Source organism: Eretmochelys imbricata, chromosome 27 (genome assembly GCF_965152235.1).
Source record: "Eretmochelys imbricata isolate rEreImb1 chromosome 27, rEreImb1.hap1, whole genome shotgun sequence".
In the NCBI taxonomy this organism is placed as follows: domain Eukaryota; kingdom Metazoa; phylum Chordata; order Testudines; family Cheloniidae; genus Eretmochelys; species Eretmochelys imbricata.
The window spans coordinates 3,590,786-3,605,183 of NC_135598.1; positions in this window are offsets into that span (position 1 = coordinate 3,590,786).

Below are 14,398 nucleotides of genomic sequence, written 5' to 3' on the forward strand. Positions count from 1 at the left end.
TTATGTGACAGCCATGCTCTTGGCCCACACACCGGGGATTGAACTGGCGCCCTCCCAAGCTAGCCGTGAGTGCCTGGAGCTGGGAGCCGTGACAGCTGTGGATAGGCCTGAGGGGGAGCTGACGTACCGCTCACCAGTGGGTTACACACGCACCACTGGTATCTCCAGGGTATGAGGGAACGAGCCAGCTGCCTGCCCTCTGGATCACATTGAGATGAGCAGGAAGGCACAGGGCAGCGTCTGGCCAGCAGAGGGGCAGGTGTCACGGACTCACAGGACTCGTGCTCTCTCCCGGCTCTGTATGGTCCCTGGGAGGAACCCCCTTTGGTGTGACAGCCCTTCTCGGGGTCCACTCTCTCTTGTGGGTCAAGCCATAGGCCCTTCTGCCTCCTGGAACCACACCTCTCTGAGCCTTAGCACGCCTGTCTCTGCCATGGGCCCCCCAGGGAGTCCACTCGCTCTGGACCCTTGGGGCCTCCACGCCCAGAGGGAATAATGCAACCCTGTTCTCTAGACCGGAGTGACTCTCAGCCAGCATTAAACAGGAGGGTTTATTGAGCATCTGAACACAGCACAGGAAACTCTCAGGGCCTCAGGCCTAGCTTCCCTCAGCACAGGATGTCTAGGTTTCTACAGCCTCCAGATGGGCTCTGCTTGCTCTCCCCTCCCAGCCCAAAGACCCCCTGCTTCCAGCTGGGCATCCGATATCACTGTCCCCCAAGTCCAGCCTCTGTCCTTTGTTTTCTGTCCCATGTAAACAGGCCTCCCTGGGCCTCCTCTCCTCTCATCCATCCTTTGTTTCCCCTCTGGCTGGAACCAGCTGGTCAGGTCACCGGGGTCCTCTCTTCACAGCCAATTGTCCTCCCACTGGCCAGAACTGGCTGCGACTCCTGAGCTGGGCCTCCCGGTCACCAGGTCACCAGTTGCTGGGGTACCCATTCTCCAGGCCGGTCACCAGGTCACCAGTCACTGGGGTACACATTCTCCAGGCCGTTCGCTTGGCCCTCTGTAACAACAAACTCCCTCTCCCACCACCTTGTTAAACCAGTAACACCCAGGGAAACTGAGTCCCGTGCCCCCTACATGCAAACCGTTGAACACAACAGAAACCTCCCTGCTTCGTCACAGCAGGCTGTGACCCAGAGTGAGCAGAAGGAGACAGGAGAGAGAGGGCAGGGTGGAGGCTGCAGCTGGCCGAGCCCAGCAGAGCAGTGGCCAGGAGGAGCAGCCCTTGAGGGCTGGGGGCAGAACAGGAGGCAGAGCAGCCCAGTGAGGATCATAGAATCATAGAATATCAGGCTTGGAAAGGACCTCAGGAGGTCATCTAGTCCAACCCCCTGCTCAAAGCAGGCACTATCCCCAACTAAATCATCCCAGCCAGGGCTTTGTCAAGCCTGACCTTAAAAACTTCTAAGGAAGGAGATTCCACCATCTCCCTAGGTAACGCATTCCAGTGTTTCACCACCCTCCTAGTGAAAAAGTTTTTCCTAATATCCAACCTAAACCAGCCCCACTGCAACTTGAGACCATTGCTCCTCGTTCTGTCATCTGCTACCACTGAGAACAGTCTAGATCCATCCTCTTTGGAACCCCCTTTCAGGTAGTTGAAAGCAGCTACCAAATCCCCCCTCATTCTTCTCTTACGCAGACTAAACAATCCCAGTTCCCTGAGCCTCTCCTCATAAGTCATGTGTTCCAGTCCCCTAATCCTTTTTGTTGCCCTCCTCTGGACGTTTTCCAATTTTTCCACATCCTTCTTGTAGTGTGGGGCCCAAAACTGGACACAGTACTCCAGATGAGGCCTCACCAATGTCGAATAGAGGGGAATGATCACGTCCCTCGATCTGCTGGCAATGCCCCTACATATACATCCCAAAATGCCATTGGCCTTCTTGGCAACAAGGGCACACTGTTGACTCATATCCAGCTTCTCGTCCACTGTAACCCCTAGGTCCTTTTCAGCAGAACTGCTGCCTAGCCACTCGGTCCCTAGTCTGTAGCGGTGCATTGGATTCTTCCGTCCTAAGTGCAGGACTCTGCACTTGTCCTTGTTGAACCTCTCAGATTTCTTTTGGCCCAATCCTCCAATTTGTCTAGGTCCCTCTGTATCCTATCCCTACCCTCCAGCGTATCTACCTCTCCTCCCAGTTTAGTGTCATCGGCAAACTTGCTGAGGGTGCAATCCACACCATCCTCCAGATCATTAATGAAGATATTGAACAAAACCAGCCACAGGACCGACCCTTGGGGCACTCCACTTGATACTGGCTGCCAACTAGACATGGAACCATTGATCACTACCCGTTGAGCCCGACAATCTAGCCAGCTTTCTATCCACCTTATAGTCCATTCATCCAGCCCATACTTCTTTAACTTGCTGGCAAGAATACTGTGGGAGACCGTGTCAAAAGCTTTGCTAAAGTCAAGGAATAACACGTCCACTGCTTTCCCCTCATCCACAGAACCAGTTATCTCGTCATAGAAGGCAATTAGGTTAGTCAGGCATGACTTGCCCTTGGTGAATCCATGCTGACTGTTCCTGATCACTTTCCTCTCTTCTAAGTGCTTCAGAATTGATTCCTTGAGGACCTGCTCCATGATTTTTCCAGGGACTGAGGTGAGGCTGACTGGCCTGTAGTTCCCAGGATCCTCCTTCTTCCCTTTTTTAAAGCTGGGCACGACATTAGCCTTTTTCCAGTCATCCGGGACCGCCCCTGATCGCCATGAGCATGGCGCGGTGCTGCTGGGAGAGTCCTAGGGGAGCAGGCGCAGCGACCCATAGTGCTAGGGGAGGCAGCGGGGCCTCAGGGACAGTAGGATGGGGCTGGGGAGAGCGGTCTGAGCAGAGGCCAGGGCTGGCTGGCCCTTGAGGAGGCAGGAGCTCGGAGGCCAGCTGGTGGGGGGGTCCCCAGTGGAGAGGGGGCTGGCCCAGCCCTTTAGGCCCAAGGGGCCATGTGGGGAGAGCTGTCTGCAGGGAGGGGACATGGGATCCCTGCCAGGGTGCTATGGGGCCGTGCCAACCCAGACACTGGCAGCAGAGCTGAGCCCAGGCCTAAGACACACTCAAGAGGGGATGGGCATGAGGGACAAGGACAACCAGGAACCCTCCTATCGAACTGTCCCTAGGGGCTCAGGGAGGAATTCCCCTCTCCTGGGCCAGTTACACCCCTGTTCTGCCAGCCCAAGGGGTGGCTCCGCCTTCATGGTGAGCCGTGGCTTCATAGCAGCTGGCCCGTGGTCTGAAACATACCCAGGGCTGGCCTGTGGGTCCGTGCTGCGCCAGGCCGCTCCCTGCCATGGGGTGCTGTGCGGCTGCACCAGGCACAAAGGGGGTCCCAGCAGTAGGGTGAGGGCTGGGGGACTGTAGATGAGGCACGTGGGGCAGCCCAGGGTAAGGGCCGGCCAGGCTGCATGGCCCATGCAGGACGGCTGAGGGCCAGGCTGCCCATATCATCCTGTCCTGGGAACTTCTCTGAGGCTCCCGGAGGTGCCCCCACTCCAGCGTGGCAGGGACCTGCTGGCCACCACAGCAGGAAACCCTCAGGGAGTAAAAGGCCCAGCCAAAGGAGAGGAGCAGGGTCACTGCAGACCCTGCCCCATCCCACGGTTCATTGGGGCCTCTCCAAACAGCCCAGCCACCTGTAGAAACTGGGCTGCTGACCGAGATCACGCAGAGAGAGGGGCCCTAGGAAGGGGAAGGAGCCTTTCCTCCTGCACCTGGCAGCCAGCTCCACTCCCAGAGACTGTGGGGGGCGGTGGGGGTGGGATGGGGGGGAATGGCCATCAGAGAGAGGGTTTGGGATGATCACATCCCCACCACCCCCAGCTGGGGGAAGGTGGTGAGGAGCAAAGTGGTGGCCTCAGCTGGGAAGTTAATCCATCCAGGCCCTCTGCGATGGATCAAAGGATGGGGCACAATGGTGACTAAACTCTGTGATAAGCCCCTGGCTCCCACCCGGCAGACTCAGAGTGTGAGAGCTGGGTTTCTTTAAGGAGAAGAACATGGAGCTTAGCATGGCTCAGCTACTTCCAGAGAGCCCGTCGTGAGGAACCCAAATAACCCCCAGCCCACTGTCCCTTGTGATGGCCCATCTGGAGGAAGGGCTCCCAGGACTGGCAAGTTATCATCTCGACTGGGACAATCTGGAGGTCACAAGGTGGCAAAACAAATGAGGCTTTTGCCTCCCACACCTTGTCTAGCCTGAAAGCCCCTCCCTCCTCTAGCTGCCATGGGATCTCCACTGCATGCCCTGAGCCTGCTCCTTCTCCTGAGCCCACCACATCCCTTCCCTACATCTCCGCAGGTCACCTCAGCCTTAGGTCGCCCGCTGTGGAAAGGTCACCTGATCGTCAGGAGCGCTGTGCCATTTCTCTAGCTCTGGGATTCTCCAGTGCCTGTGTCATGAATATAGAGGGAAGGGTAGCAACCTTTATGTATGCAGTAGCATAAAATCCCTCCTTGGCAGCTGTACTGAATCGCCTTACCTGTAAGGGGTTAAGAAGCTCAAATAACCTAGCTGGCACCTGACCAGAAGGACCATGAGGAAAGAAGATACTTTCAAATCTCGGGAGGAAGGATTTGTTTGCTGTTCTCTTTTGTTGTTCCCTCTCCAGACAGAGGGAGAAGCCAAGCAGGTACATCATTTTCTGAAAATATACCTGGAATAATCCACCTAGAACCACAGAAATTTTAAGTAGGGGAAGGAAATGCGTTAGGTTATCTTTTGTTTTGGCTTGTGAATTTTCCTATGCTGCAAAGGTAGTTCTATTCCTGTTTTTGTAACTGTGAAGCTGAGCCCAGAGGGGAATCCTCTGTGTTTTAAATCTTTTCATTACCCTGTAAAGTGACCTTCCATCCTGATTTTGCAGGTGTGATTCTTTTACTTTTTTCTTTATAATAAAGTTCTTCTTTTAAGAACCTGACTGATTTCAGTGTCCTGAAGACAAAGGGTCTGGCAGGGACGGCTCTAGGCCCCAGCTAAGGAAGCAGGAGCCTGGGGCGGCCACCTGGAAGGGGCGACCCTCCGGCCGTTCTTGGGGCGGTGCTCGGACTTTTTAATTTTCCTTCTTCAGCGGCACTTTGGCAGCAGCTTTTTTATTTTTTCTTCTTTGCTTCTCTGCTTGGGGCGGCAAAAAGGTAGAGCCTGCCCTGGGGTCTGGTCTGGGCTCACATTGTTAAGGCAATTGGTTGGTAGATTATTCTCAAGCCTCCCCAGGAAAGGGGGTGAAGGGGCTTGGGGGGATATTTTGGGGGGATAGGGATTCCAAGTGACCCTTCCCTAAGTTTTTGTATAAGTCACTTGGTGGTGGCAGCCATACTGTCCAAGGACAAGGAAAGGAATTTGTGCCTTGGGGAAGTTTTAACCTATGCTGGTAGAATATAAACTTAGGGGGTCTTTCATGAAGGTCCCCACATCTGTACCCCAGAGTTTAGAGTGGGGAGGGGGGAACCTTGACAGCCTGGGCCAGCTCTCCATAGAATTGCATGTGCATTTGCATGCTTGACTTGTACATCTAGTCACAGCAACTGGGCACATGCAGCCAGCTGGTCACCAGTGCACATGGTCCCTGTGTGCTTGGTTGCCCTCCAGGACACCCAACTTTCCACATTCAATGGGGCCCAGACAGATACAGTCTCAAGAAACCACCTTGTCTCACAGCTGGGAGCCAGCATGTCCCTGGGCTGAGCCCTGTCTGGCCTGGCCTACTGCCAGCATTGTGCTCTCCAGCCAGAACAAGCTGTCTGTTATACAGTGGCATGTCCTGCACTAGCAACGCACCCGCTCAGACGTGCCTGGAGAAAGGTGTGCCAGGGTCTCTGGCACCAGCCCAGCAGGCTGCACTGCCAGCCTCCTGTCGAATGGAACCCAGCCTGCAGCCAACCACCACAGACGAATGACTCACAAACAGGACAGACTGTCAAAACAGACAATTACCTTGACAGGTGACATAATACTCCAGAGTGTGTCAAAAATAACAATGAGGTGGCAGGAGAAAGATTCACACTGCCCTGGAAGGAGCTGGTGGTGTACCACCACACTGACAGCTGGGCCACCAATGCGGGGATTGAACCTGGGACCTCAGGACTTTAAAGTGCAACCTGTTGCCTGAGCTAAAGCCCTGCTCTGCTAGCCAAGCCTGTGATGGTTTAGTGACTGCCATGTGGCACCACTACCAGTAGAGGGGGACAGAGAGCCCTACATTGTGGGCGTGGCCTTGGTCTGAATCAATTTAGGAACCAGCTTCCTGGTTTTACGGGAACTTCTCAAAACCAGCAGATAGACAGGTCTGGGACGGGCGAGGCCCTGTCTCCAACACCTCAGAGGGTGAGGTTGGGGGAGATGGGGCCCTGTTGTTCCCTGTAAAGTGGCCAGATCCTGAGAGGGCACTTGAGGGGCAGCAGCTCCCTGTGTGTAAGGAAATGAAGGGCAACCAGATGCAGGGTTGCAAGGTGGCATCAGTGTAAATGACATTTACAAAGGGGGTTGAGTTACTAAAGGCAGGAGAGAGGCAGCAGGGTTGGAGGGAGGAACATAAGAATGGCCACACTGGGTCAGACCAATGGTCCATCTAGCCTAGTATCCTGTCTGCCGACAGTGCCTGGTGCCCCAGAGGGAATGAACAGAACAGACAACCATAGAGTGATCCATCCCCTGTTGTCCACTCCCAGCTTCTGGCAAACAGAGACTAGGGACACTCAGAACATGGGGTTGCATCCCTGACCATCCGGTCTAATAGCCATTGATGAACCTGTCCTTATCTAGTTCTTTTTTGAACCCTGTTATAGTTTTGGCCTTCACAACATCCCGTGGTAACGAATTCCACAGATTGACTGTGCGTTCTGTGAAGAAATACTTCCTTTTGTCTGTTTTAAACTTGATGTCTATTAACTTCATTGGGTGACCCCAAGTTCTTGTGTGATGTGAAGGAGTAAATAACACTTCCTCATTCCCTTTCTCCGCACCAGTCAAGATTTTATAGCCCTCTATCATATCCCCTCTTCGTCACTGATTTTCCAAGCTGTAAGGTCCCAGTCTTTTTAATCTCTCCTGATACAGAAGCCGTTCCTCCCCCTAATCTTTTTGTTGCCCTTCTCTGAACCTTTTCCAATTCTAACATATCTTTTTTGAGATGGGGCGACCACATCTGCATGCAGTAATTAAGATGTGGGTGTACCATGGATTTAGAGGCAATATGATTTTCTGTCTTATTTTCTATCCCTTTCCTAATGGTTCCTAACATTCTGTTAGCTTTTTTGACTGCCGCTGTACGTTGTTGTGTTCTGAGAGAGGATGTTTTCTGAGAACTATCCACGATGACTCCAAGATCTGTTTATTGAGTGGGAGCAGATAATTTAGACCCCATCATTTTGTATGTATATTTGGGATTATGTTTTCCAAAGTGCATCACTTTGCATTTATCAACTCTGAATTTCATCTGCCATTTTGTTGCCTAGTCACCCAGTTTGGTGAGATCCCTTTGTATCTCTTCAGAGTCTGCTTTGGACTTAACTATCTTGAGTAGTTTTGTATCATCTGCAAATTTTACCACCTCACTGTTTACCTCTTTTTCCAGATCATTTATGCACTGGTCCCAGTACAGACCTGGGGGATACCACTTTACCTCTCTCAATTCTGAAAACTGACCATTTATTCCTACCCTTCGTTTCCTATCTTGTAACCAGTTACTGAGCCATGAGAGCACCTTCCCTCTTGTCCCACAACTGCTTATTTTGCTTAAGAGCCTTTGTTGAGGGACCTTGTCAAAGGCTTTCTGAAAGTCTAAGTACTCTATATCCACTGGATCAGCCTTGTCCACATGCTTGTTGACCCCCCTCAAAGAATTCTAATAGATTAATGAGGCATGATTTTCCTTTACAAAAACCAAGTTGACTCTTCCCTAACAAATTGTGTTCATCTATGTGTCTGATAATTCTGTTCTTTGCTATATTTTTTTTACCAGTTTGCCTGATACTGAAGTGGGGCTTACTGGCCTGTAATTACCGGGATCGTCTCTGGAGCCTTATTTAAAAAAAAAAAATAGCATTGTATTAGCTACCCTACAGTCATCTGGTGCAGAAGCTGATTTAAATGATAGGTTACAAACCACAGTTAGGTTTCAGAGTAGCACCCGTGTTAGTCTGTATTCGTAAAAAGAAAAGGAGGACTTGTGGCACCTTAGAGACTAACCAATTTATTTGAGCATAAGCTTTCGTGAGCTACAGCTCACTTCTTCGGATGAATGCACGAAAGCTTATGCTCAAATAAATTTGTTAGTCTCTAAGGTGCCACAAGTACTCCTTTTCTTTAAACCACAGTTATAGTTCTCCAATTTCACATCTATGTTCCTTCAGAACTCTTGGGTGAATCCCATCTGCGCCTGGTGATTTATTACTGTTTAGTTTATCAATTTATTCCCGAAACCTCCCCTGGGGGCTGAGTGGTGCGAGGAGCTGCTTCCACAGGGACCTGCCCGGGGCTGTCAGTCTCAGGCGAGAATGATTCTGTAGCCTGACAGTCAGGGTAGTCATCTTAGTGCTTATTTCATCCCAGCTACAAAGAGAGGCAGGGGAGCCCACACTCTGCTACCCCCTTTAGTGTGGCCCTGGATGTCACCCAAGGGTGCATGGTTCTGGGGGAATGAACCCCTGGCACAGAGATGATCACCACCACTGGGGTGCCATTGTTGTCTGCTAAAGACTTGGGCCCTCCAGCTCTAGGCAGGAGGTCTGTCTGTAGCAGAGTCCTGCATAAGCGCAAGGGGCAGGCATGGGGGCATCTCATCAGGGGATCTCATCTTCCAGCTGGCAGGAAGAATTTAATTGGACAAATGTGGATGCTAATTGGGAATAATTTAAGTGCATTTTACTGTATGCCCATAAAGGCACAATCCCACACATAAGGAAGACAGCCTTAAAGGTGAAAAAGTATTATCTGGTTTAGAGGGGAAATGAAGGCAGCTATAAAAATAATAAATATATAATAAATGGGAGAAAGGGGAAATTTATAGTACTGAATATAAATCAGAAGCTAGGAATTGTAGAAAATTGATAAGGGAAGCAAACAGACACAAGGAGAACTCTATGGCCATCAGAATTCATGACAATAAGAAGGAGTTTTGTAAGTATATTAGAAACAAAAAGAATACTGACAATGGTATTGGTCCTTTACTAGCTGGAAATGGTAGAATTATCAATAATAATGCAGAAAAGACAGAAGTATTCAATAAACATTTCTATTCTGTATTTGGGGGAAAACATGATATAGTCTCATCATATCCACTGCATGCATCCAATGAAGTGAGCTGTAGCTCATGAAAGCTTATGCTCAAATAAATTTGTTAGTCTCTAAGGTGCCACAAGTACGCCTTTTCTTTTTTGGATACAGACTAACACGGCTGCTACTCTGAAACCTCTCATCATAGGGTGATACTAACACTCTTTCCATTCCACTAGTATCACTGGAGGATGTAAAGCAGAAGCTGATAAAGTCAGACATTTTAAAACCAGCATATCCAGATAACTTTAAAGAGCTAGTTGAGGAGTTGGCTGGACCATTAATGTTGATTTTCAGTAAGTCTTGGAGCACTGGGGAAGTACCAGAAAACTGGAAGAAAGCTAATGTTGTGTCAATATTTAAAAAGGGTGAACAGGATGACCTGGGTAATTATAGGCTTGTAAGCCTGACATCATTCCTGGGCAAGAAAATGGAATGACTGATATGGGACTTGATTAATAAAGAATTAAAGAAGAGTAGTGTAATTAATGCAAATCAACGTAGGTTTATGGAAAATAGATCTTGCCAAGCTAACTTGGTATCTTTTCTGATGAGATTAAAAGTTTGGTGGATAAAGGTAATAGTGTTGATGTAATACACTTAAACTTCTGTAAGGTATTTGACTCTGTACTGCACCTTTTGATTAATAACTAGAATGATATAAAATGAACCTGGCACACATTAAATGGATTAAAAACTGGCTAACCGATAGATCTCGAAATGTAACTGTAAATGGAGAATCATTATTGATCAAGTGTGTTTCCAGTGGGGTCCCACAGGAATCGGTTCTGGGTTCTTCCCTATGTAACATAAAGTCATCACTGATCACGTTTGCGGATGACACAAAAATTGGGGGAGTGATAGATAATGAAGTTATTTATTATTTACAGGTCACTGATAGAGAGCAATGTGAATCGCTTGGTAAACTGGGTGCAAACAAACAATATGTGTTTTAATACGGCTAAATGTAAATATACATATCTAGGAACAAAGACTGTCGGCCATACTTACAGGATGGGGGACTCTATCCTGGGAAGCAGCAACTCTGAAACAGATTTGGGGGTGGGGGTGAATAATCAGCTGACCATGAACTCTCAGTGTGATGCTGTGGCCAAAAAAGCTAATGCGATCCTGGGATGCATAAACAGAGAAATCTGGAGTAGGAGCAGAGAGGTGATTTTATCTCTGTGTTTGGCACTGGTGAGACCACTGCTGGAAAACTGCCTGGGCAGTGCAAATCGGAGGCTAAGCCTCCCCCAGAAAGGCTGGCCATGCAGGAGGGCAAATGCCCCAGATGTGAGGCGGGTCACCTCCCTTGGAGGCACTCCAGCACACCACCTCTGGAGTGTCAGAAGTGAAGCTCCCTAGAAGTGGGGGCGGGGCACTGGTGCCTGGACCTTGGCCCCACCCATGCTCTGCCCTGAGGCGCCATCCTCACTCCACCTCTTCCCCTGGGGCTATTGCTCACTCCTCTCTGCGGTGGAGAGAAGCAAGCAAAGGTGGGCTTTGGGGGAAGAGGCAGAGAGGAGTGAGCAGCGGGCAGCCTCACGGGAGGAGGCAGAGAGGAGCAGGAGGGATTCGGGGGAGGGGGCAAAGCAGGGGCAGGAAGAGGAGGGTTGAGGGCAGGGCCTTAGTGGAAGGGTGGCCACGGGGCCATGGTCAAAGCACCAGTGCCGCCCCCCTCCCCCCCTACTTCTAGGGAGCTTCCAGTGCCCACGTGTAAGCCTCCCCAGACGGAAGACTCATGTGCCGTGTATGGAATCCTGGGCATAGGTGCCAACTTTCCTTGGCACTGGGGGGCGCTTGTGCCCTCCCACCCCCACCGCCAGCCCCGCCCCAACTCTGCCCCCTCCCTGCCCCTATTGGACCCCCCCCCAAATCCTCACCCCGGCTCCGCCTCTTCCCCGAGTGCGTTGTGTTCCTCCTCCTCCCCCCTCCCTCCCAGCACTTGCCGCACAAAACAGCTGTTTTGCAGCTCAAGCACTGGGAGGGAGGGGGGAGAAGCAGGACACGGCGGCGCACTCAGGGGAGGAGGTGGAGCAGAGGTGAGCTGGGGCAGGGGGGCAGGGTGGGGAGCTGCCGGTGGGTGCAGAGCACCCACCAATTTTTCCCAGTGGGTGCTCCGGCCCCAGAACACCCATGGAGTTGGTGCCTATGATCTTGGGTCCAGTTTGGTGCCCACAATTCAAGAAGGATGTTGATAAATTGGAGAGGGTTCAAAGAAGAGCCCTGAGAATGTTTAAAGGTTTAGAAAACCTCCCCTCTAGTGCTAGATGCAGGGAGCTCAATCTATGTAGCTTAACAAAGAGACGGTTCAGGGATGGCTTGATCACAGTCTGTAAGTACCTACATGGGGAAAAAATACTTAATATGGGCTCTTCAGTCTAGCAGAGACAGGTCCAACACAAGCCAATGGCTGGAAGTGGAAGCTTGGCAAATGCAGCCTAGAAATAAGGGGCACATTTTTGACAGGGAGGGTAATTAACCACTGGAACAGTTTCTCAAGGGCCGTGGTGGATTCTCCATCTTTGGCAGCTTTTAAATCAAGACTGGATGTTTTTCTAACAGATCTGCTCTGGGAATTATCTGGGGGCAGGTCTCTGGCCTGTGCTCTATAGGGGCTCATACTCGAGTGGTCCCTTTTAACCTTGGAATCTGTGAATCTAATATAAAGCAGCAGGTGTGCCCAGGGCTTGGATCTCTGCCAGGGCAGGGGTAGCACAGTTCTCAACCTGGGGCTCAACCACCCTGCCTTTCCCATGCTGTTACATTGGAGGGGAGATTCAGGGGTCGGGGGGTTAAGAATCACTGGTTTATGTCCAGCATGGAGCAAGGACATGGGAGTGAGGATTTCTGTTCCTGCTGCCACTGACTCTGTGTGTGACCTTGGATGAGTCACTTCCCCTCTGACCTTATGGTTCCTGTCATAAATATAAAGGGAAGGGTAAACCCCTTTAAAATCCCTCCTGGCCAGAGGAAAAATCCTCTCACCTCTAAAGGGTTAAGAAGCTAAAGGTAACCTCGCTGGCACCTGACCAAAATGACCAACGAGGAGACAAGATACTTTCAAAAGCTGGGAGGAGGGAGAAAAACAAAGGGTCTGTGTCTGTCTGAATGCTGCTTTTGCCGGGGATAGAACAGGAATGGAGTCTTAGAACTTTTAGTAAGTAATCTAGCTAGGTATGTGTTAGATTATGATTTCTTTAAATGGCTGAGAAAAGAACTGTGCTGAATAGAATGACTATTCCTGTCTGTGTACCTTTTTTGTAACTTAAGGTTTTGCCTAGAGGGATTCTCTATGTTTTGAATCTAATTACCCTGTAAGGTATTCACCATCCTGATTTTACAGAGGTGATTCTTTTCTTTTTACTTTTATTAAAAGCCTTTCTTGTAAGGAAACTGAATGCTTTTTCATTGTTCTAAGATCCAAGGGTTTGGGTCTGTGGTCACCTATGCAAATTGGTGAGGATTTTTACCAAAGCTTCCCCAGGAAGTGGGGTGTAAGGGTTGGGAGGATTCTGGGAGGAAAGATGTGTCCAAACTACGTTTCCCAGTAAACTCAGATAAAGTTTGGTGGTGGCAGTGGAAATCCAAGGGTAAAGGGTAAAATTAATTTGTACCTGGGGGAAGTTTTAACCTAAGCTGGTAAAAGTAAGCTTAGGAGGTTTTCATGCAGGTCCCCACATCCGTACCCTAGAGTTCAGAGTGGGGAAGGAACCTTGACAGTTCCCCTCTAAAATGGGGATACAGACAAGATGAGCCAGGGGCTAACTGATTTCAGCGGGGCTGGCTAGTTTATCGTGGTACCAGTTAAGCTTGCCCCTGAATTGGAGGCTCTGGGCTCTGTGTACGCTTCCCCCCCACGCCTGGCAGCTCCAGGGCTGGGAGTGCTGAGCTGCAGTGGAAGCAGCGTCCGGCGCTCAGCCCTGCTCTGATCTCTCTGCCCGCCCGGCTGTTCTGTTCTGTGCAGGTTCTTCCGCGGCCCTCAGCACCCTGTGTCTGCACGGCCTAGCTGGCAGGATGCAGAGCTGAGGGCTCCTGGTTGGTCAGCATTATGGAGCTGCTGCGGCCGGCCAGTGTGGGAGCAGCTTGCTGGGGAGTCCCAGAGAATGGCACTGCCTGGACACTTGGCGTTCGTAGCTTGGCAGGGTCAGATTGTACCCACCCAGATGTGTGCTGGATCCTCTGTGTCTGCTTGGACCCGGGGAGGACAGTTCCTCTCAGCCCTCATCCCACATAGGGCAGCCTCCCCACCCTGGGGCAGCGGAAAAGGGGGTGCCAGACAAGGGTTCTTGCTGCACCTCAGGAGTACCCTGTGCTGCGGAAGGACATGGCGCGAAGAGTGAGACTTGCCCAGCGCAGGGCCTCAGCTCATTCGGGCATCAAGGCGCTGGAACCAGCCCACCCTGCATGGAGCAAAGGTGCCACTTAGGGCTGCAATCGGGCAATGCATCTCAGCTGCTGCCAGGCCTGGGGACCTGGGGGAAAGGTGCCTGAGCCCCCAGCTGCACCCCACCCCCCTTCCCGTCAGCCCCGCCAGGCCTGGCCGGACCTGGTAGCGACTGCATTGTGACCGGCCCGTCCGCGCCTGTTCTCAGGGCGACGTGGTTCCTGTCGGGGGCCAGGAAGGGTGGACACGTTATCACAGCTCAGGCAGCAACTGCAGCACTGAGCTGCCCTAGGTCACTCTCATTCCAGCCAAGGGGCTTGTGCTGCCCCCAGGTGGGGCTCAGCTCAGGCCGAGCTCCCCCCGCAGAGCGGATGATGCTGATCACCACGGCCTGCCTCCCCCTCCGCTCACCCCTGTGTCACACAGCGAATCAGCTGACAGTGCTGCTGTCTAAAGTACCTTCTCTGGCCCCTGCCCCCCCCGAACCACCCCTCCAGGCCCACACCCCAAGAAAGCACCCCAGTGCCTGATGCCCAGTTTCCAGGCTGGCAGCTTTCGCCTGGCCAAGGTGCTGTGTCTTCCATGATAGCCGGGCACTGTGACCCCCACCCCCGCAGAGAAACCAGGGCAGAGCAAGAGCAGGTGTCTCAGGCACACGCCTTCTGCCTCCTTTGCCCATGGTGGAAGCAGCCAGGGATTGTGCCCGAAGTGCCACCGAGCAGTGCGGGGACGA